Source organism: Zingiber officinale, chromosome 10A (assembly GCF_018446385.1).
Source record: "Zingiber officinale cultivar Zhangliang chromosome 10A, Zo_v1.1, whole genome shotgun sequence".
In the NCBI taxonomy this organism is placed as follows: domain Eukaryota; kingdom Viridiplantae; phylum Streptophyta; class Magnoliopsida; order Zingiberales; family Zingiberaceae; genus Zingiber; species Zingiber officinale.
In genome coordinates, this window is record NC_056004.1 from 50,483,673 (window position 1) to 50,507,165 (window position 23,493).

The following is a 23,493-nucleotide window of genomic DNA, read 5'->3' on the forward strand; positions in this document are numbered from 1 at the left end:
TTTTACTAAGTTGTTTCTCTACTTCATTTTTGAATTTTCTAAACTTTTCAAAAGCTTCTGACTTGTGTTTCATTAGATACAAATACCATAATGAGAGTGATCATCAATGAAAGTAATAAAGTAGTTGTAACCTCCTTATGCGTGAGTTGACATTGGTTCACATACATCGGTATATATGAGCCTAAGTAACTCATCAACTCTTTCACCTTTTCTAGAAAAAGGTAACTTTGTCATCTTTCATTTTAAATATAAATCGCATGTATAAAATGTATCTAATTCAAATTATTCAAGAACTGTAATCTTTTGCAATTTAAACATGCATTTTTTGCTTATATGTCCAATGCGATAATGCTACAAGTAAGAAGTTAATTGATTGTCTATTTGAGCGCATTTATTGCTCATTTTGATATTGAATATATTGCTAGATATATCTAACGTGTAGATATCATTGCATAAAGTTCCAGTGCCATAAATAACCCCATTCAAAGTTATATAACAATAATTATTACTAAAAGTTAAATGGAAACCTTTTCTATTTAAGCATGAAATAGAAATAATTTTCTTTATTAATGTAGGAACAAAATAACAATTATCTAGTTTTAAGATAAGTCCACTAGGAAGCTTTAACAAATATGTTATAATGGCGACTACAACAACCTTGGCTCCATTCCTAACTCATAGACTTGATTCTCCCTTGATGAGTCTTCTACTATTCCTTAGGCCTTGTATGCCATTACATATATATGAACCACACTCAGTATCTAATATCCAAGTGTCTAAGAAAATAACATGACAATCAATAATAAAAATATCTGAAGAGGATGAGGCATCATATGCCTTATTTTTATTCACAAACTTAAGATAAATCTTATAGTTTCTTCACCAGTGTCCCATCTTGCCACAATGATGGCATGAACCCTTTTGTATTGGTTCTACTATCTTGGACTTTTTTCTCTTCCCCTTAGCCTGATATTTTGACTTCCTTTTAGAACCTTTTGATGTGAGTAGATTATATACTCTTTTATGCATACTTTAACACACATTCACGTACTTTATTTACACTTGATCTATGCATTTTTACACCTCTTATAATATTTTTATCATAATTACTCTTATTTGTCGGAGATATGCTCTTTGTGCATTTTTTTTGTTGACAAAAGCCACTTTTGAGAAGAAAATAGTGCTCATATACGATTCGGAGAACAAGCAAAGCAAAAGACCTTGGTCGTGTAAAGTTCACAAAGCTGTGCCACTTATCAGAGGTGGAGAAGGCTCTGGCCGTGTGATTCCACACGGCTGTGCCAACCAACAGAGAAGGAGAAGACTCCGGTCGTGTGATTCCACATGGCCATGTGACCTTCTAGAGGAGGAGCAGACTATGGCCATGTGAATTCACACAGCTGTGCCACCTAACCAGAGGCCAAGCAGAGTATGGCCATGTGGATGCCACACTGCCATGGCTCGAGCTATGCCAAGTTCGTGCCCAGCACTATTTAAGGGGATCTCTTCCCCTTTCCAAGGGGAGGGAGGTTCTCCCTTTGGGAGATCCATCTTGGTGATGATCTACATTTTCCACACTCTCCGTTCAACGATCCAAGGTTGTATTCATCATCTCATTGACTCGAGAAGCAAAGGATTGGATCCAAAGATCACTCAACGCAATCAGATAAACAATCTTCTCCCTTCCTCTTCTAGTTGGGTTTGGATGCTTTCAATTCTTATGTCTTTGGATTCTTCCCTTCGTTTCATGAATTAGATCTATTATTCTAGGATTAAAGGAGTAATTGTGATGTAGATTGATGTATGAACTCATGAATATGTCAATTTCCTATCTATATGACATTATCATGTCTCGTATCTATTTGATCTTATGTGAGTGTGTTGTGCTTGAACTCAATTCTCATGTTTGATTGAATGTTTATGTGGAATGTTGAACTCATAAGGGAATACCCTAGATTATATGACGGAGGGATCCTAGTGACAGGGGTAATCCGTTTCCGAACATCTAGGGCATTACCTTGAAAGGAGAAGCAATTCCTCACAAGAAAGTAGGGAATTGTTATCTCTATCTCTATGAGTATTGAGTATAAGTGCATTCTTGTGATTTATGACCGAGGGACCCTAGTGAATATTCTAGTTTGACCACTGCAAGGAAGATCCTATAATGAATCTAGCTTCCTACAAGTGCATGAGAATTGAGGATGGGCAATTAATGAACCATTATACATTGATAAACATCACAATGAAACCGAACCTCTAGAACATCTTCTAAATCAAGTCTCTCTCTCTCTCTCTCTCTTTTCTTTTTTCGATCTTTTTTCTCTTTACTTAGCACGTAACTTTCAACCATCAATTGTTTAGCTAATTCTCCGTGAGAAATCATTAGTGCTTATATCCAGTCCATGTGAATTCAATAATTTTTATATTACTGACGACGTAGCCGTGTACTTGCGGCTTGTAACATGTTTTTGGCGCCATTGCTGGGGGCTGCACTTATAACACTAGTAAATAATCATTTGAGTTAGTCTAAACTTATTTTCTTTCTCATATTGTAAATATTTCTACAATTCTATTTTTATAAATACATTTGCATTTGTTTACTTATATTTCTGTAATTTCCTTTTTACAATTTAAATTCTGAACTTTAAATTTCTAGCACTTTGATTCTTGCTTCAAAAATTAAAAATTATGTTTCTTTCTGCATTTAGAATTTGTGTTTGGAATATTTGTAATCTTGTTCTTGCATGCGAAGATCTAATCTTGTAGGAGATTTACTACTACTTGATCTAGAGATAAACAGAACATATAGAAGAAGAAGAAACCTGCAGAGACAACAAGAAGAACAAGAATCATCTGAAATGGAAAACAAACCTCTTAAAGATTACACAATACCTTACGCACATGGGCTTCGATCTAGCATCACCAGACTACCCATTGAAGCCAATAATTTTAAGATTAAGCCTGCGGTGATCACAATGGTTCAGCAAAATTAATTTAAAAGTGGACCACATGAAGACTCAAACCAACACTTGGAAGTCTTTTATGAAATATGCAGTACAATGAAAATAAATGGAGTTTCAGCGGAAGCAGTAAGATTATTGTTATTTGGGTTTTTCATAAGGGATAGATCCAAGTAGTGACTTAATTCCTTACCAGCTAATAACAACATATCTTGGGAGCAATGTGAGCAATAATTCCTCGATAAGTTCTATCCTCCCAGTAAAACTGCTCAGATGAGGAATCTTATAGCAAGCTTCAAATAGTCAGATTCAAAATCATTATTTAAAGAATGGGATAGATTCAAAAATATGCTCAGGCAATGCCCACATCATGGACTTAAAAGTACTTAGTTCTACACACTTTTTATAATGACATCAACTATCACACAAAGGTGTCCCTTGACTTTGAAATTGGAGGGGCATTAATGAACAAAAGTCTAGATGAGGTCGAAGATATTATAGAGAGTGTATCTTAGAACCATCATCAATGGACATCTGAAAGATGTGGAGGCTTCTTCTCTAGAAATCCTATAAAGGCATTAGAAAAGTTTGACATGGATACTATTACTCTTATGTCCATAAAGTTGGATGCTTTTACTAAAAAGCTTGAGAATATGGGAACTAGTACAGTCAATACAATTGTATGTGTATGTGACATGTGTGGAAGCACGGACCATGCTCAAGAAACTTGCCCTTTAGGGCATATCTCTGCACAAATAGATCAACTTAAGCAATGTGATGCAATAGTAAGTTATAATCAAAGATAAAACAGTTTGTACTCCAACACATACAACCCTGGATGGAAGAATAATCTAAATATTTCTTGCCGGAACAATTAAGATCAAGGACCATCTATAGGGGCAAGGCCAAGTTACCAACCCGGACAACAAAGCTATCAATAACAACTGTCACAAGACTATCAACTATCCTGGATAGAAAAGATGCTTGAGGAAGTTCTTGCTGAACAAAAGGAAATGAAAAATGAAATCAAGCAACTCACTCAAAGAATGGATAGCACTGAAAAACACCAAAAGATTTAAGATAACTAAATTGCTTAGATAACCTCATCTTCTTCATGAGCACCAAGAGCTTTCCAAGGCAAGCCCGATGTAAATCCAGTTGAACACTGCAATAGAATAGAGCTTCAGAGCGGACGAACCTTGGGAGATCCCCAAGTGACTACTCCTAAAGGGATTGATAATTTACAAGAGTTCTCTCCTCCCTCACCTAACCTAGTTAAGGTCTAGGATGATGAGGAGATTACCAAAAAGGTTGAAGATGTTGGGACCGTTGGGCCAGCTAGAAGAGGGGTTGAATAGCCCTGCATAAAATAAAACAGAAAAATACCCTTCTCGGACTTAAATGAACACTTGCATAAATAAAATTAGAATAAAAAAAAATAGAGGCTCAAGGTATTTACTTGGTTACAACCGAGGAGGTTGTTAATCCAAGGAAATGAAGCACACTAAATACTCCTTTAGGCGGAGAAGCCTCTTACAGCAGTGAAAGTATAAAAAAAAGAAGCTAAAAAAAATGGAAAGCGCACAAGTGTTGTAAATGAAATTGCTTGTTCGTTGTTAGGTTCTTGGGCCAACGCTATATTTATAACTTTGGTAGGGGTGCTTGGAAGGGTTCCAGGCGCCTGGAGGGGGATAAAACTTTATCCCCTCCACAACGGATTATGGTCAAACGCGATCTAGATAATATCGCATTCCGGGCGCCCAGACCCTTAAAATCAACACTGTTGACTTTTTACGGTCTGGGCCCTCTACTTCGGTGTTGCTCGCCTCGAGTCTTCTGCTTTAGCTCCACTCGCTTGGGTGATTTCAGCCAACCGAAATAAGGCTCATCCGAACCCAATTTTGACCTTCTCCTCGAACATGCTTCCGCTCCTGCTTCTCGTCCCTCGAACATTGCACACGTTCTTCTCGTCCACCGGTATACTCTTCCATGGTACCTCGTCCCTCAGATGCACTGAGCCTGTCGGCTCTCTCCCGTGCCGTCCTTCTCGCTAGCCGCGTCTTCTGCTCGACTTCATGTGCTCCTAAGCTCCTGCACACTTAGACACATGAATCAAAAACCAACAGGACCTAACTTAACTTGGTTTGATCACATTAAAATAACCTTGGGGTTTCAACAATCTCTCCCTTTTTAATGTAAGCAACCCAAGTTAAGCTAGGGTAAACAAATAAAGTTAAAGTAAAAATAAATTTTGCAATAAAGCACAAAAAATAAAAAATTTATTTTTTAAAGCTACCTCCCCTAGAATTAATCTTTTTCTTCTCCCCCTTTGATCATATAAAAAATGGGGTACTATAAAAATCTAAGGGTAACTTTTATAAAACTCTGAATCTCTAAAAAAAAAATTATCAAATAACAAAGATTTCTAAGTAAACTTTGATTTTGCAAATATTGAAAACAATTTTGATAGTGCTTAACAATGCAATAATTTTAGAGACATTTTCTAGGTAAAAAAAAATGAAAACTTTCCTTAGTTAAAGAAAATTTTCAAGAATTAATTTTTTGTAGGAATTTTGGTAAAGAAAAAATTTCTAAGTAAAAAAAATTTCTAAGTAAAATACATTTTTTTTAAAAATAACTTAAAATAAACTTTAAGAAAAAAAAAGAATTTAAATAAATTCTAAGTTTTTTTTAAAATAATTCTAAAGAAAGAAGTTAAGCAGATTTACAAAAAAAAATATTAGAATTTTTAAAAAACGAATAACTATTCAAAGCATTATATAATTTCAATTTTAATGCTTTATCAGTTAGTCAATTAAAACTTTTATTTCAATATTTGGCTTCTAGGCTGTGGTGAGGCACTAGGCCTTCATGGTTATTGGATCATCAACCACTTCTAGACAAAGCCGCATAAGGAAATTAAACGTTTAATTTTCTCGCTGAAATCTCAAAGTATAAATAAAGTTCAAGTTAGGCAAGACTTGGGAACTCAATATAGGTTCTAGCCAACTGGATTGATTAGGTATTTCTTAGGAAAATATTTCTTTGAAATATTTTTAATTTATCCTTTGTGATATCTAAATTACCAATTTAGGTTATTAAATTTTCTAAAACTCGTGTTATATGAGCATGCATTATTTTTTCAAGTTACTTATTTCTTTTTGCAAAATATCATTTTCCAGTTTAATCTTTTCAAATTCTTCTAACGGGCAAGATTTTGCTAGAATTAATTTTAAATGTTTAATTTCTTTTTTCAAGTTTGCAAATATCTTTGGTTAATAATTTCACAAACTTAAATAACTTGTCAGGTGGGAGAGATCTTACCTGACTTACCTTGTCAACTTCGTTATCCCCCTAAACTGCTACTTTCTTCTGATGTAGGCTCCCCCTTCATCGATGCTCACGATGCTCATTTCGGATGAGCTTGCTTCATGTTCATCTTCTTGATGACTTGCCATTAATGCAAGTCTGGAGAAAGCCTCGACTTCCGATTCGGACGATGTATCGTCCCACGTCGCCTTTAGTGTCTTGTACTTGTTTGTTTGAACAAGCTTCTTTCCTTTGTCCTTGTCCTTGTCCTTGTTCCTTAGCTTGGGGCAGTTGTCTTTGATGTGTCCTTCTTCGTTGCAGTGGTAGCATCTAAACATCCTTTTCTTTCTACCCTACGGATGGTTAGTTTTTATTGATTTACATAACTTTTTAAAACGTCTTACCATTATCACTATTTTCTCATCGTTGAGAGAAGATTCTGACTCATATTCATCTCTTGTTACCTTGAGGGTGATGTTGTGCTTCGGCTCCTTTGTACCTGCACATCTCAATTCATGCACTTCAAAAGTTGAAAAGAATTCTTCTAAGATAATATGTTCTAAGTCCTTAGAGATATAGAAGGCATCTACTAATGATGCCCATTTGGTATTCCTAAGGAATGCATTAAGAGCGTACCTTAGCAAATCTCTATTACTTACCTTTTCTCTGAGATTCGAAAAGTCCGGTGATGAGCTCCTTTGTCCTCGAATGAAGATGTGCAATCATTTCATCTTCTTCAAGCCGTAGGTTCGTCAGCTGGTTACGGAGTAAATCTCATTTCGCAAGCTTGACCTCGGACGCCCCTTCGTGTAGTTCAAGGAACTTCTCCCAGAGCTCCTTTGTTGAGTTGTAGGTGTCGATCCGGTTGACTTCTTGTGGCGGAAGGATGCTCAGCAGATGGAATTCTGCTTTGTCGTTTGCCACGTAGTCAACCTGCTCTTGCTTTGTCCACTGGTATTCTTCCTTACCTTCAGGTGCTACAAAATCAAACTTCAATATTAAAAGTAATTTAAAGTTAGTTTTAAAGAATACCTACATTCGCTTTTTCCAGCTAGTGAACTCCCCCTCGAACTTCGGCGGGTATATGCTCGTTCAGGCCATCGTCTTTGCTTCGATCGACGGTTAGTCCTCCTGAAACACCTTGGCTCTAATACCACTTGTTGGGACCGTTGGGCCGGCTTAGAGGGGGGGTTGAATATCCCTGCACAAAATAAAATAGAAAAATACCCTTCTCGGACTTAAATGAACACTTGCATAAATAAAATTAGAATAAACAAAAAATAGAGGCTCAAGGGATTTACTTGGTTACAACCGGGGAGGTTGTTAATCCAAGGAAATGAAGCGCACTAAGTACTCCTTCAGGTAGAGAAGCCTCTTATAGCAGTGAAAGCACAAAAATGAAGAAGCTAAACAAAAATGGAAAGCGCACAAGTGTTGTAAATGAAATTTCTTGTTCATTGTTAGCTTCTTGGACCAAGGCTATATTTATAGCCTTGGTCGAGGCGCTTGGAAGGGTTCCAGGTGCCTGGAGGGGATAAAACTCTATCCCCTCTGCAACGGATTGTGATCAAATATGATCTGGATAATATCACATTTCGGGCACCCGGACCCTTAAAGTCAACACTGTTGACTTCTTATGGTTAGGGCCCTCTGCTTCGGTGTTACTCGCCTCGGGTCTTCTGCTCTAGCTCCGCTCGCTTGGGTGATTTCGGCCAACCGAAATAAGGCTCACCCGAACCCAATTTCGGCCAACCGAAATAAGGCTCAACCGAAATGATGCACTTATGGGCTCTAGAAAGGCCTGTTTGGAATACCCGGAGGTGGGAGTTGATTGAGGAATTGATCTACGCTTTAATTAAAATCCCTAAGTTATAAATTAAAGGTTGTCCGTGCCCTAGCTTCCTCATCGTCGATTCCCTTCTTCTTGTGAGTTCCCGCACCCGCCGGTCTCTCCTCCTCTCCCGAGCCCTCACCTCCTTTGTCGAACTCCTTCCTCCCGACCTCCTCTCCCTCGCCAAACCATTTTTCCTCACGCTAAGCCGCGATCTCCCTCCTTCTCCTCATCCATGAGCCTCACCCACAGACGCCGCCGATCACCTCTACTCGACGCCGACCCCAGCTGTGCCCTAGCGCCGATTGCCACCACACCGCCGCTGTCCTTGTGCCCTAGTGTGGGTCGGCTTCTCCCTGTCCTAGCGACGACAGCCGGATCTCTTCCACCTCCGGCCACAACAAGAGCTATCCGGTAAGTATTCTTCCTTTTGGTAGGTAAGGACTTTCGGGAAAGGGAAGAGGGGTAGGCGTGTAAACGATTTCGAAGAAGTTCTTGTCACGCCCCGGAGGAGTCTCTGTCCGAAGAAATTTCGGCAGCATCTCCCCTGTACGGCGGACAATCTGAAACTTTTCTACAAGCACTATATACCTCAGCCACATGCGGCTGGAATAATAACAATAAAAGAAAACAAACACCACGCAGTTAATATCAAATTCAGCCTCTGGCTGACACAACCACGCAGTTAAAAATAAAGCAGCTCACTCGGCTGTACCTAAACCAAAACACAAAACTGCTAGCCGGCTAGACTTACACAACCAATAACATAAATACAAAATACCACATAACAACGTCAACACTCCAAAAATAAAACCAGAGTATAGAGCTAAACAAACTGATACATAAAACAAACAAAACATACGTGAAACCGATAAGTCTTCTGATGTGACGTGGGGACCAGCAGACAGGATGCTCCAAGCGACACCATAAATAACCTGGTACCTGAAAAAGATAGTGTCAACGGGGGTGAGTTCAACAACTCAGCGAATACCAATGGACATGAGTAGTAAGATATATCTAACAGCAACAAACATGGAATACAGCTTCCTAATCATATATAAGGAATATGCAAAACTGAAAGGTAACTGAGGAAGCTGTACTCACCAGGAACTCCTATCCAGACAAAAGGGTCGTCAAACCGAAAGTGTCAATAATCCTGTATGCAGGTCAAAGGTATGCATCCAACCAAAATGCAGCAACCAAATGCAGCAAACACAATCACAATAATATAAATACATCAATGCATATGATGCTAATGATGCGTCCTGGTCACCCCTGACGCCAATCAGTCCTCTCACACACAAATGGCGAGACCGAGTGGGTAGGGCTATGATAACCGTGCACTCTGTCGTCACTACTCCTGATGAGTGACCGAGTGGACGGGATGCTGTCGGAGTACTCCTGTCCTGTGACCCCAAATCATAAATGGGGGAGCTCAATGCTCTCAACTCCCGGTACACGATGACGGGGAGGTATCTCTGCCGGCTACCACGCTGAGTCACCTGACCAACGGAGCCAAACAGAGTCCACCGTCTGCCGGCTACTACGCTGCTACACTAAATGCCAGCGGAGCCAAACAGAGCGGAACTGTCTGCCGGCTAGCGAACCAAGCAGAAACCGCCACACACATCGATATACCACTAACCCATGAGTGGTGGTGTGTGCGATACATGTAATGTGCTCAACCATAGTGGAGCCGACAATCGCACAGCATGCAATCATGATGCATGACACTAAGCATAGCAAAACTGATCAACATAACCATATCCATATATATAAAATGAGTACGGTAAAATCGATGGTCACATACCAAGATCTAGAGTACACAGGTCAGATAGAATATCAAAAACCTATGTCCTGAACATAATAAGTATGGAATATCCTGATCAGCATAGAAAAATCCATATATACATAATAGGGGTACCACAGTATCAGTAGGTCAAATCCACGGATCTAGGGTATACAGGTCCTCTAAAGTATAACAACCTAGATCCTAAACATATCCCCCTTCCATAGCATATGTACCAACAATATGCACAGATCAAAGCCACAAGATCTAGGTACATGAATCATATACGATATACCAATAGAAATACACAATCCAAGCATGGCATAAAAACCTAAGTATCAGATAATTTGGATACACATGCCAGAAACAAAAATCCAGAGCCTAACCCTAACCTCAGTAAAGCATGGTATGTCACTCTAGAAACTAAGATACTCATGGCAATAAGATACTCATGGCAACAAATCACGAGATATAAGCACGGATACATCACAGGCGACAAACCTAACATTCTATGGATATCAAACAGTGACATACCAAAGGCAAACATGTTCATTGTTTGTAGTTATAAAATACTATGCATATCCAAATGACAATATCATAAAAGATAAGTCAAGAGGTACCCGCCTTCATACGCAAGTCGTATCAACCGTCCTCAACAAGTCCAAGAGATCGCATCCAACTCAAATCCTACAAATACAGGGTATTCAACAAAACTAAGGATCTATGATCAACATATCAACTATTAATCCCTCTAATCTGATCCAACCCTTTCCTTCACATCAATTTAATCCAAGAATACATAAACTAATGATCCACTTATCCAATCAAGTTCACTACCATCAACTACTAAGCATCATGAATCAACCTCAAAACTTACTCGAATTCAAGTGGGTTGCTGATAGCTCACCATCAAAGGATGACTTAAGATCGGAAGGTTGGCCGAAGCCAAGGATCATCCACGAACAGCACAGCTTGAGCTGCAATAGGTAACAACACCTACAAAGATACCAAAACAAGTCACTCCTTGAAATCCTTATTCCACATCAATTGACGTTAAAGATGAATACCAACAATAACCTGTTCTCACCTCCTCTTCTTCTTCAACAGCTAGGAAGCCATGGATCGGGCAGAGTCAACAACAAGCTGCCAACACAATGGTAGCCGGAACCAACCGAATACCCTTGCTCAGTCGACGATCCACTGGAGTAAAGGTAAACCGGCGCTAGGGCACTCCTCAGAGGGTAACCAGTGACAGTGCTAGGGCATGAAGATCGGCCGTGATGGTCGGCTCTGGCAGCACAGAGGGAAAGGAGAGCGTCCACGGTGATGTTGCTCGGCTAAGGCACGGGATACTAGCCGGAGACCGGTGCTCGGGAGAGGAAGAGAAGGAGAGGCCGGCGGTAGACTCCTGTAGCCGGCGATGTCTCGCGAAGAAGGGGAAAGATGGCCGGCGTCAAAGAGAAGCGTCGGCACGTTCCTGACCTTCCCCAATCTAGGGCTCAACCTCGGCGGTGCTGAGACGTCTGCGGCGATGAGGCAACGGCAGGGGAAAAAGGCAATCGGCGTTGCTCTCTTCCACCGGCGTCGGCTGTGGCAACGGAGGCGATCGGCGTCGTCGCTCGACAAGGAGGAAAAGAAGAAGGGGAATCGACTCTGCACGCGCACGGGGAGGGAAGAAAAAGAAACGGCACAGTAACAGGGAGAGAAAAAGAAATTAAATAAGAAAAAGGAAAAGAGAAAAAAGAAATAAAACTTTTCCTCATTAAAACGGGATAGCCTAAACAGGATTTTTTTCTGGACCCCTTTTAATCCCCGATAACTCATCCGTACGAGCTCCGAAAAATTCCTGAAAAATTTCCAAAAATTACGAAAAATTCCCTTATTATTATTCTCTATTTTTTCGGTATTTTACATTCTCCCCCACTAATAAAAATTTGGTCCCCAAATTTCGTTATCTACCATCAGCAAATACTAACAACAAGTAACGAGTATAAATGCTGAACGGTAAATTCAATCACATATCCCAAATAAAAAATGGGGTATCGAGCTCGGATAGTATCCTCGAGCTCCCAAGTAACCTCCTCGTCCAAATGATACTGTCATCCGACTTTAACCAGTCGGATAGTCTTGTTCCGCAACTGACGCTCTTCCCGGTCTAGAATCCGTACCGGAACCTCCTCGTAGGTGACGTCAGGCTGAATAGGAACTGAGATATCTGTCAACAAATCTGTCGAGTCGGATATATACCTCCTCAGCATAGACACATGTAATACGTCATGAACACCTGACAGGAACGATGGTAGTGTCAGACGATAAGCTACCGCTCCAATCCTCTCCAAGATCTGGAAAGGTCTAATGTATCGCGGAGCTAGCTTACCTCGGGGCCAAATCTCTTTACTCCTTTTGTGGGTGAATCTCGCAGAAATACATGATCGCCAATAGAGAACGCTAGGGGTCTGCGTCTCCGATCAATATAACACTTCTGGCGATCCTGCGCCTCTAACATTCTCCGTCTGATAATACGGACCAACTCTTCATTCTGCTGAGCTCTATGAGGTCCCAACAACTGGGCCTCCCCAACCTCATCCCAAAGGGTGGGTGTACGATAAAACCTACCATACAACGCTTCAAGCGATGTCATCCGGATAGCCGAAAGAAAACTGTCGTTGTAGGCGAACTCTACCAATGGCAGATGGTCCTCCCAACTGCCTCCGAAATCCAATACACACGATCTCAGCAAATTCTCTAGAGTCTGAATGGTCCGTTCTGACTGTCCATCTGTCTGTGGATGTGAAGTTGTACTGAAACAGAGCTCAGTGCCCAAGGTCTGCTGCAGACTCTGTCAAAAACGAGACGTGAATCGGGGTCTCTATCCGAAATAATAATCAACGGAACACCACGTGATCTGATGATCTCCCGGCAAAATAGATCTACCAATCGATCCAGGAAAATCAGTCTTCCGGATCGCTAAGAAGTGTGCGGATTTGGTTAATCGATCAACGAGTACCCAAATCGCGTCATGGCCTCGTCGTGTCCTAGGAAAACCCACCACAAAGTCCATGGTAATATGTTCCCATTTCCACTCGGGAATAGGAATTCGCTGAAATAAACCGACAGGTCTCTGGTGCTCGGCCTTCACCTGCTGACAGACAAGACATCTAGCTACAAAATCCGCGATGTCTCCCTTCATGTCGTTCCACCAATAGAAACACCTCAAATCTTGGTACATACGGTTACCGCCTGGGTGGACAGCAAATCATAAGTGATGAGCCTCCGGAAGTAACTTCTATAAGACCGGATGAGACTGAAATACACAAAATCTGTCTCGAAAGTGTATAACACCCTCCTCGTCTCGTGTGAACTCGGTCTGCTGCCCGGAAGCTATCTAGCTACAAATAAACTGCAAATACTGATCAGCAGCCAAGGGCTCTCGGATCCTCGTCCTGATCAACGACTGAGCAACCATGGTAACCAGAGTACCCTGCTCTGTCTGTCCTTACCCCTCAAGGCCCAAATCGGAGAAACCTTGAATCAAGTCTGTGACCACAACTCGGTGGCAAGCTAAAGTCCCTTTAGACTTCCGTCTAAGTACAACGACAACCACATTAGCTTTTCCCCAAATGATAGCTAATGGTACAATCAAAATCCTTCAGGAACTCCATCCATCTTCCCTGTCGGAGATTAGATTCCTTTCTAAGTAAACAAATATTTGAGACTCTTATGGTCCGTGAGAATCTCAAATGTAACACCGTATAGATAAGGCTACCAAATCTTCAAGGCACAAAATAATGACGGCCAGCCACAAGTCATATACTGGGTAGTTCTACTCATGCTCCTACAACTGTCGAGAAGCATAGGAGACTACTCTATCGTGCTGCATCAGAACAGTGCTCAAACCCTGAATAGTTGTGTCGATGTAGAGGACATATCCATCATCTCCAGAAGGTAAAACCAAAATCGGAGCCGACACTAGTCTCCGCTTCAGCTCCTAGAAGCTGGTCTTGCAATCCTCAGTCCAAGTGAACTTCACGCCTTTCCTGGTCAGGTGTGTCAGTGGCATAGCTATGCGGAAGAAACCCTCGACGAAAGGTCTGTAATATCCTGCGAGTCACAAAAGACTGCGGATCTCCTACACTAATTTCGGCTGCTCCCAACGGTAACAACCTCTATCTCCTGTGGAACCACGGTACACTTCTACTGGTGACCGTGTGTCCCAAACATCATCACAAAAGACAATCCAAATCAGCACTACTGATAATCACATATAGATGTTCTCGTCGAATCATCTCTAAATCTATGCAAAGGTAGTGTACGTGACTCACCTCGGATCCGAAATAGATCACATCATCGTCAACAAAGACAATGGAATTCGATCCAAACATCCTCGAAATACCAGAATCATCAAGTCTCTGAAAACATCTAAGGCACTGTAAGCCTATATGGCAAAACCAAGACACATAATGTCCGTATTACAGACATTCCTAACCATAAGATCCTCAACAATAAATAGATCTGATCACCAACGATATAAATCACCAAAGAATATATCCTCCAGTGTGAGAGCAACGCTTCATCACACGAAACACCATATATGTAGGAGCAACGCTCTACTACAAGAAATCCTCCATATGTGGGAGCAACGCTCCACTCCAAATAATCCAAAATATATATCTACAACAAACATGGGAGCAATGCTCCGCTACAAGCAATCCGCAATATATGGAACGCTCCACCACCAAAACAATCCCTAAATATGTGAGAATCCAGAATATGTGGAAGCTACGCTCTACCACAAACGATCCATAACATGTGGGAGCTACGCTCTACCACAACAATACATAAGTGCCCAAAGTACCTAACTATCTAGCTAGAGACTGCACAATATCTCTCTACCACAGATCACTGTGGGTAGCCTAGGGTATAACCACCCAGTAAGCAAATCAAATCCATAGTCAACTCTCTCATCCTCCTAGTGGGTCGGTCACCCACTAATGGGAGAATTAGTTGACAGGGTAAAACAACCAATATCATAACGTAGACATTTAATATTCTACATTTAACATAGATAGAATCATCATGATGCTACCAACCATACATCTGACACACGTGCACACACAACATATGTATGAACGACATAATCCTCCAATTGGTACACACCAAAAATACTCACATCATAGGTATAAATCACCGTGATACCTCCAACAATGTATACCGAACCCGTGTGCATATATCATCGTAGGTAAAATCAACAATACCCCTCAAACAACACTCACATGACAAATATACACATATGTCAAGAGTATAATCAACATATACTTCCAATAAGGCATACTAAAACCCAAGTGCATTCACAAATCACACATAATCAACAAGATACCTCGGATACCACACCAAACACATATGCACATATCACAACACCGATGTAGTCGACAAGATACTTCCAACATGACATTCACACCCATGTGCACATACCACTACACAGATTTAAATCAATAAGATACCTCCAATATGTCAATCAGACACGTACAGCTAACTAAATAGCTATAATCCACAAGGAACTTACAATAACCACATCGAGATGGGAATACCCACACTATCTGCAAATGAACTATCCATCATAGAATTCCTTCAACTCATAACAATCATATCTACACACCACATAAATATGCATAATCAACATATTTTAAATCCAATCTACCACACAAACCCTACGCCACCTTCTAAGTTATCCTACAAGATACATACAGTCTAAATTTAAGGTACCCACGGAATAAAATAAGTCAATCCTCTAAAGACTGACCAAAATCAACAATGATATACGATCAACTCAGTCTTTTCCACGTCAGTACAAAACATGTACTCAAATGTGCTCTAGATACCAAACTAAGCACAAACAACCCAAAGATCAGCATCTCCATAAAATAGGGTATGATGGTCCTCTACTGATCGGTCCAACAAAACTAAATCGACCCTCTTCCACCTGATCAAGATTACATTAATCCCCTTCAAGCAACTATGGTAAATCAAACTTTTACTGACCGATCTCACAAGAGTAGATCAATTATCTACTAATGAAATTAACTAAGATAACATGGTATACTACTGGCTAGGTCAACATAAAGATATAAATACTATCCACTACCCAGCTATTAAAAGCAGAGGCTGGTATGTGCCTCAATCTGCTAACCAACTAGTAATAACATAAGCTAAAAATTACTGGTGTATGATATGATAAATCACCAGAAACTGTAACCCTTAATCTCTATCAAGGTCGATCATCATCAGGGTTTTACCTAATACATAAAATATCTACTATCTCAAACTAGACAGGTACTAGTAAAGAGTGCTAATACATGTCATAAACTATAATAGTCAACGGTGCATATACTAACAAAAATGTAGGATAACAGTATACCAACATACCTCCTATAGCTTGGAGATGTCCTGCTGCTGCCAGGTCCCAAAACCCGAAAAGTCACATCGAGAAGACCAAAACATGAAATCCAAAACACGGGCTATAAAACACGTACCGTACTCTGATACCAAATAAATTGGTATCAGATAAATTTCGAAAATCCAAAACACATAGCAAGTATCGTATACCTGCTCTGATACCACTAAATTGTCACGCCCCGGAGGAGTCTCTATCCGAAGAAATTTCGGCAGCATCTCCCCTGTACGGCGGACAATCTGAAACTTTTCTACAAGCACTATATACCTCAGCCACATGCGGCTGGAATAATAACAATAAAAGAAAACAAACACCACGCAGTTAATATAAAATTCAGCCTCTGGCTGACACAACCACGCAGTTAAAAATAAAGCAGCCCACTCGGTTGTACCTAAACCAAAACACAAAACACAAAACTCCTAGCCGGCTAGACTTACACAACCAATAACATAAATACAAAATACCACATAACAACGTCAACACTCCAAAAATAAAACCAGAGTACAGAGCTAAACAAACTGATACATAAAACAAACAAAACATACGTGAAACCGATAAGTCTTCTGATGTGACGTGGGGACCAGCAGACAGGATGCTCCAAGCGACACCATAAATAACCTGGTACCTGAAAAAGATAGTGTCAACGGGGGTGAGTTCAACAACTCAGTGAATACCAATAGACATGAGTAGTAAGATATATCTAACAGCAACAAACATGGAATACAGCTTCCTAATCATATATAGGGAATATGCAAAACTGAAAGGTAACTGAGGAAGCTGTACTCACCAGGAACTCCTATACAGACAAAAGGGTCGTCAAACCGAAAGTGTCAATAATCCTGTATGCAGATCAAAGGTATGCATCCAACCAAAATGCAGCAACCAAATGCGGCAAACACAATCACAATAATATAAATACATCAATGCATATGATGCTAATGATGCGTCCTGGTCACCCCTGACGCCAGTCAGTCCTCTCACACACAAATGGCGAGACCGAGTGGGTAGGGCTATGACAACCGTGCACTCTGTCGTCACTACTCCTGATGAGTGACCGAGTGGACGGGATGCTGTCGGAGTACTCCTGTCCTGTGACCCCAAATCATAAATGGGGGAGCTCAATGCTCTCAACTCCCGGTACGAGGAGGTATCTCTGCCGGCTACCACGCTGAGTCACCTGACCAACGGAGCCAAACAGAGTCCACCGTCTGCCGGCTACTACGCTGCTACACTAAATGCCAGCGGAGCCAAACAGAGCGGAACTGTCTGCCGGCTACCACGCTGAGTCCTCAGACCAACGGAGCCAAACAGCAGAACCGCCACACACCTGTCTGATATACCACTAACCCATGAGTGGTGGTGTGTGCAGTACATGTAACTGGCGATGTGCTCAACCATAGAGGAGCCGACAATCGTACAGCATGCAATCATGATGCATGACACTAAGCATAGCAAAACTGATCAACATAACCATATCCATATATATAAAATGAGTACGGTAAAATCGATGGTCACATACCAAGATCTAGAGTACACAGGTCAGATAGAATATCAAAAACCTATGTCCTGAACATAATAAGTATGGAATATCCTGATCAGCATAGAAAAATCCATATATACATAATAGGGGTACCACAGTATCAGTAGGTCAAATCCACGGATCTAGGGTATACAGGTCCTCTAAGGTATAACAACCTAGATCCTAAACATATCCCCCTTCCATAGCATATGTACCAACAATATGCACAGATCAAAGCCACAAGATCTAGGTACATGAATCATATACGATATACCAATAGAAATACACAATCCAAGCATGGCATAAAAACCTAAGTATCAGATAATTTGGATACACATGCCAGAAACAAAAATCCAGAGCCTAACCCTAACCTCAGTAAAGCATGGTATGTCACTCTAGAAACTAAGATACTCATGGCAATTGTTGGTTGCTACTCGGAAAACCTATAGGTTCCACTGTACAAAAATTTTGTACAAAGGTCTGAACCTTTTCCTAGCTACCATGTGTTCTTTTAAATTAAATTTTGGATCGCCTGCGGAACTTAACACGTTTGATCCAAAACTTAATCTATTTGTTCTTTTAGGTTTTGACTTGGATCTCCTGCGGAACTTAACACGTTCGACCCAAGTCTCCTTAAGTTATTAATTCCATTAAATATTAATTTCCATAAAAGGTTCCCAGTACTGACGTGGCGAGGCACATGGCCTTCTTGGATATGGGAGCAACCACCACCGACTAGACAAAACCTTTAATAGAAAGCTAATATTTAATTTCCTAAAATAACTTTAGGTTAACCAAAGAGAGCAATCAAATCACAAGGAAAAGAAAGAAACAAAAGAACACAACTCGAAAAACATATTCGAAATTCTAGAACGTAAGCCTCTTGTATTTGGTATTATTTCCATAAATAACTAGCATGATGCGGAAATAGAAATTACTAGTTATACCTTGTAGAAAAACCTCTTGATCTTCTACCGTATTCCTCTTCTAACCTCAGACGTTGTGTGGGCAACGATCTTCTGAGACGAGAAACCACCAACCACCTTCTTCTCCTCCAAGCAAGGTTCGGCCACAAAGGAAGAACTTTACCAAAGAAGAAAATCAAAATACTAACCAAGCTCCAAGAGATGCTAGCTTTCTCTCCTTCTTCTTCTTCTTCTCCAAGTAGTATCCGGCCACCACAAGAACTCCAAGAAAGATGAAGTATTCGACCACCACAAGAGGAAGAGAGGGAGAGGGTAATGGCCGGCCACAACACCAAGGAAAAAGGGAGAGAAAACAATAGAGGTTGTATCTCATGAAGGCACCCCTACCCCTTCTTTTATATTCCTTGGCCTAGGCAAATTAGGAAAATTATTTACAATAAAATTTCCTTAATTTCCTTGACATGATTTATTTGAGAAAAATAAAATAAAATTTCCCAAATAAACTCTAATGGCCGGCCACATCAAGAGGAAGCAAATTGGACAAGTTTCAATCAACAATTAAAACTTTCCTTATTTGTTTCCGGAAATTTTAAAAAATAAAATTTCTCTTTAAAAATGTCTTCATGGTTAATAAAAGGAAATATCTATAATTTTAATTTTATTAACATGTAAATAATTTTAAAGAGAAAATAAAATCTCTCCAATCTACAAATAAGGAAAGAGATCTAATCTCTTTCTTTAATCTTTTGTAAATCTTTTACAAGAGAGATATTTTAATTTTAATTCTCTTTAAATTATATCTACCACATAATAAAAATTAAAATTAAATTTCTTTTTTAATTTATTTTGGCCGGCCCTACTAGCTTGGGTTCAAGCTAGGGCCGGCCACCCAATAATATACCTAGGCCGGATCCCAAGCTAGCTTGGCCGGCCCCTATTGGGTGGGTATAGAAGGTGGGTATAGGTGGGTATAGAACTCTATAAATAAGAGGCTACGATAGGGACCGAGAGGAGGAATTGGTTTTGGTCTCCCGATAAAATTAAGTATCCCGTGTTCGCCCCGAACACACAACTTAATTTTATCAATGATAATTCATTCCACTAGAGAACTATCATTGAACTACCGCACCAATCCCAAATTACATTTTTGGGCTCCTTCTTATTATGAGTGTGTTAGTCTCCCTGTGTTTAAGATATCGAATGTCCACTAATTAAGTGAGTTACTGACAACTCATTTAATTAATGTCTAAGTCCAAGAGTAGTACCACTCAACCTTATCGTCATGTCGGACTAAGTCCACCTGCAGGGTTTAACATGACAATCCTTATGAGCTCCTCTTGGGGACATTATCAACCTAGTATCTCTAGGACACAGTTTCCTTCTATAATCAACAACACACACTATAAGTGATATCGTTTCCCAATTTATCGGGCTTATTGATTCATCGAACTAAATCTCACCCATTGATAAATTAAAGAAATAAATATCAAATATATGTGCTTGTTATTATATTAGGTTTAAGAGCACACACTTCCATAATAACCGAGGTCTTTGTTCCTTTATAAAGTCAGTATAAAGAAACGGCCTCAAATGGTCCTACTCAATACACTCTGAGTGTACTAGTGTAATTATATAGTCAAGATAAACTAATACCTAATTACACTACGACCTTCTAATGGTTTGTTCCTTTCCATTCTGGTCGTGAGCTACTGTTTATAATTTATAAGGTACTGATAACATCATCTTCTGTATGTGACACCACATACTATGTTATCTACAATATAAATTAAATGAACAACTACAAACAAATGCAGATAATTAGACCAAATGTGATTCTTTATTCATAATGAATGTTTACAAAGCTTAGGCTTTCAGTATACACTCCAACAATCTCCCACTTATACTAATGACTAAGCTGCCATATCTTCTACCATACATCTGATTCCCATTCCCTCCACATGCCGATCGAAAGCTTTCGCCGGAAGGGCCTTAGTGAAAGGATCCGCTGGGTTATCCGCTGATGCAATCTTGGCGATGACAACTTCTCCTCGCACGATATCTCTTATCGTGGTACTTGCGCTCTATATGTTTACTTGCCTTATGGGCTCGTGGTTCCTTCGAGTTTACCACCATTATCACAATAAATTGTGATGATTTTGGGCAAACCAGAATCACATCTAAGTCCATTAGAAAGTTCCCGAGCCATACTGCTTCTTTAGCCTCAGAGGCTGCTTATACTCGCTTCCATGGTTGAGTCCGAACATTTTCGCTTAACACTCCTCCATGAAATGGCTCCACCTCCTAAAGTAAACACATGCCCCGATGTAGACTTACTATTATCCCTATCTGATTGGAAATCAAAATCCGTGTAATCCAGGGAGCGGATCATCCGCTTGGTAAACTAGCATATAATCTCTAGTCCTTCTCGGTACTTTAATATATGCTTTACCGCATTCCAATGTCCTTGTCCAGGTTACTCGATATCTGCTGACCATGCCCACGGCAAAGCAGATATCGGTCTCGTATATAACATTGCATACATTAGGCTTCCTACGACCAAGCATAAGGAACTGCTTTCATGTCCTCTATCTCTTTCGACGTCTTTGGAGACATCTCTTTAGATAGAGCTACTCCATGTCTAAAAGGTAAGAAACCTTTCTTGGAATCCTGCATACTAAAACGAGCAAGGATTGTATTTATATATGAAGCTTGGGACAGACACAACATTCTTTTCTTACGATCCCTTATAACTTTGATCCCAAGAATGTGTGCACAATCTCCTAAGTCCTTCATATCAAATTGTTTGGACAACCATACCCTTACATCTGATAATACCTTGACATTGTTGCCAATTAACAAAATATCATCTACGTATAGTACAAGAAATACCACCACGTTTCCGTTACACTTCTTATATACACAAGACTCATCCGGACTTTAAATAAATCCATATGACTGGATTACTTCATTAAATCGGATGTTCCAAGACCTTGAAGCTTGCTTCAGTCCATAAATGGACCGATTAAGCTTGCACACTAGATGCTCTTTGCCTTTTTCAATGAACCCTTCTGGTTGCTTCATATGGATGTTCTCTTCAAGACTTCCATTAAGGAAAGCTGTCTTGACATCCATTTGCCAAATCTCATAATCCATATGAGCAGCAATGGATAAGAGTATCCGGATAGACTTAAGCATGGCTACCGGTGAAAAGGTTTCCTCATAATCGATTCCCTCTTTCTGAGTGTACCCTTTCGCAACAAGCCTAGCTTTGAAGGTTTCTACCTTCCCGTCTGTCCCTCTTTTCCTTTTGTAGATCCACTTGCATCCAACGGCTTTTACACCATCGGTGGTTCTACAAGCTCCTGGACCTTATTAGAGTACATGGACTCTATTTGAATTCATTGCCTTTTGCCAAGATGTCGCATCTATATCTTGGAGTGCTTCATTATGATCGGGGATCAGTTCATGTTTACCCGGATCAAGTCCAAGACTCTCCCAAAACATGAATCTTTCAGCCTCACAACCCTCCCACTACGACAAGGTACTTGTTTGTGGTTGTGCATCATGTGTGACACGTGTTGCGGTCTCTTGTGGTACTTCATCTTGTCCTGTTTACTGAAGTAGACATGTCCTCTCTAAGTTCTTCTAAAACAACTTTACTCTGGGCTTGTGATCCATTATATAGTCTTCTTCTAAAAGCGGGCATTGGTGCTAACAATGACCTTCGGTCTTTAGGACTATAAAATAAACCACCTTTCGCTCCTTTAGGATATCCTACAAACACGTGAACTTCTGACGAGATTCTAACTTATCAAGATCTGGTTTCAGACATGTGCCGGACTACCCCAAATCCGAATATGTCTTAGACTAGGTTTCGCCCATTCCACAATTCTATGGGAGTAGAAGAAACGATTTAGAAGGTACTAAGTTCGGAACATAACTGCTGTTTCCGAGCATATCCCCAAAACGAATTCAATAACTCATCATCGATCTAACCATCTCCATAAGAGTCCTATTCCTTCGTTCTCACACCATTCTGTTGGGGTGTTCTCGGTGTAGACAATTGGGATTGAATCCCACCTCCGATAAGTAATTCCTAAACTCTCCTAAGAGGTATTCGCCACCACGATCAGATCGTAGTGTCTTGATACTTTTACCTAATCGTTTCTCCACATCACCTTGTATTCTTTGAACTTGTCAAAGCATTCGGACTGCGGATTAGGTAAATGTATCCATATCTTGAATAATCGCTATGAAAGAGACAAAATATTCAAAACCTCCTCTTGCCTGGACAGACAAAGGACCACACAAATCAGAGTGAACCAACTCTAACACTTCTTTGGCTCTATACCCCTTGGCCTTGAACGACCTCTTGGTCATTTTACCTTCTAAGCAAGATTCACAAGTTGGAAAATTTTCCAACTCTAATGAACTCAAAAGTCCATCGGCTATAAGCCTCTGAATCCTACTTAAATTAATATGACCAAGTCTTAGATGCCAAAGATATGCTTGGTTCATTTCTGAAGGTTCTTTTCTCTTATTAGAATTAGAAGATGAGTTATAAATTTCCATGTTTTGCTTTGTGGAAGAAATTGGATTTAAAATATACAAATTGCCAACTAATGCACCAGAACAGATAATCACTTTATTTCTTTTAATAACTACATCGTTACTGAAAGAAATTGAATATCCATCTAAAAACAGTTTA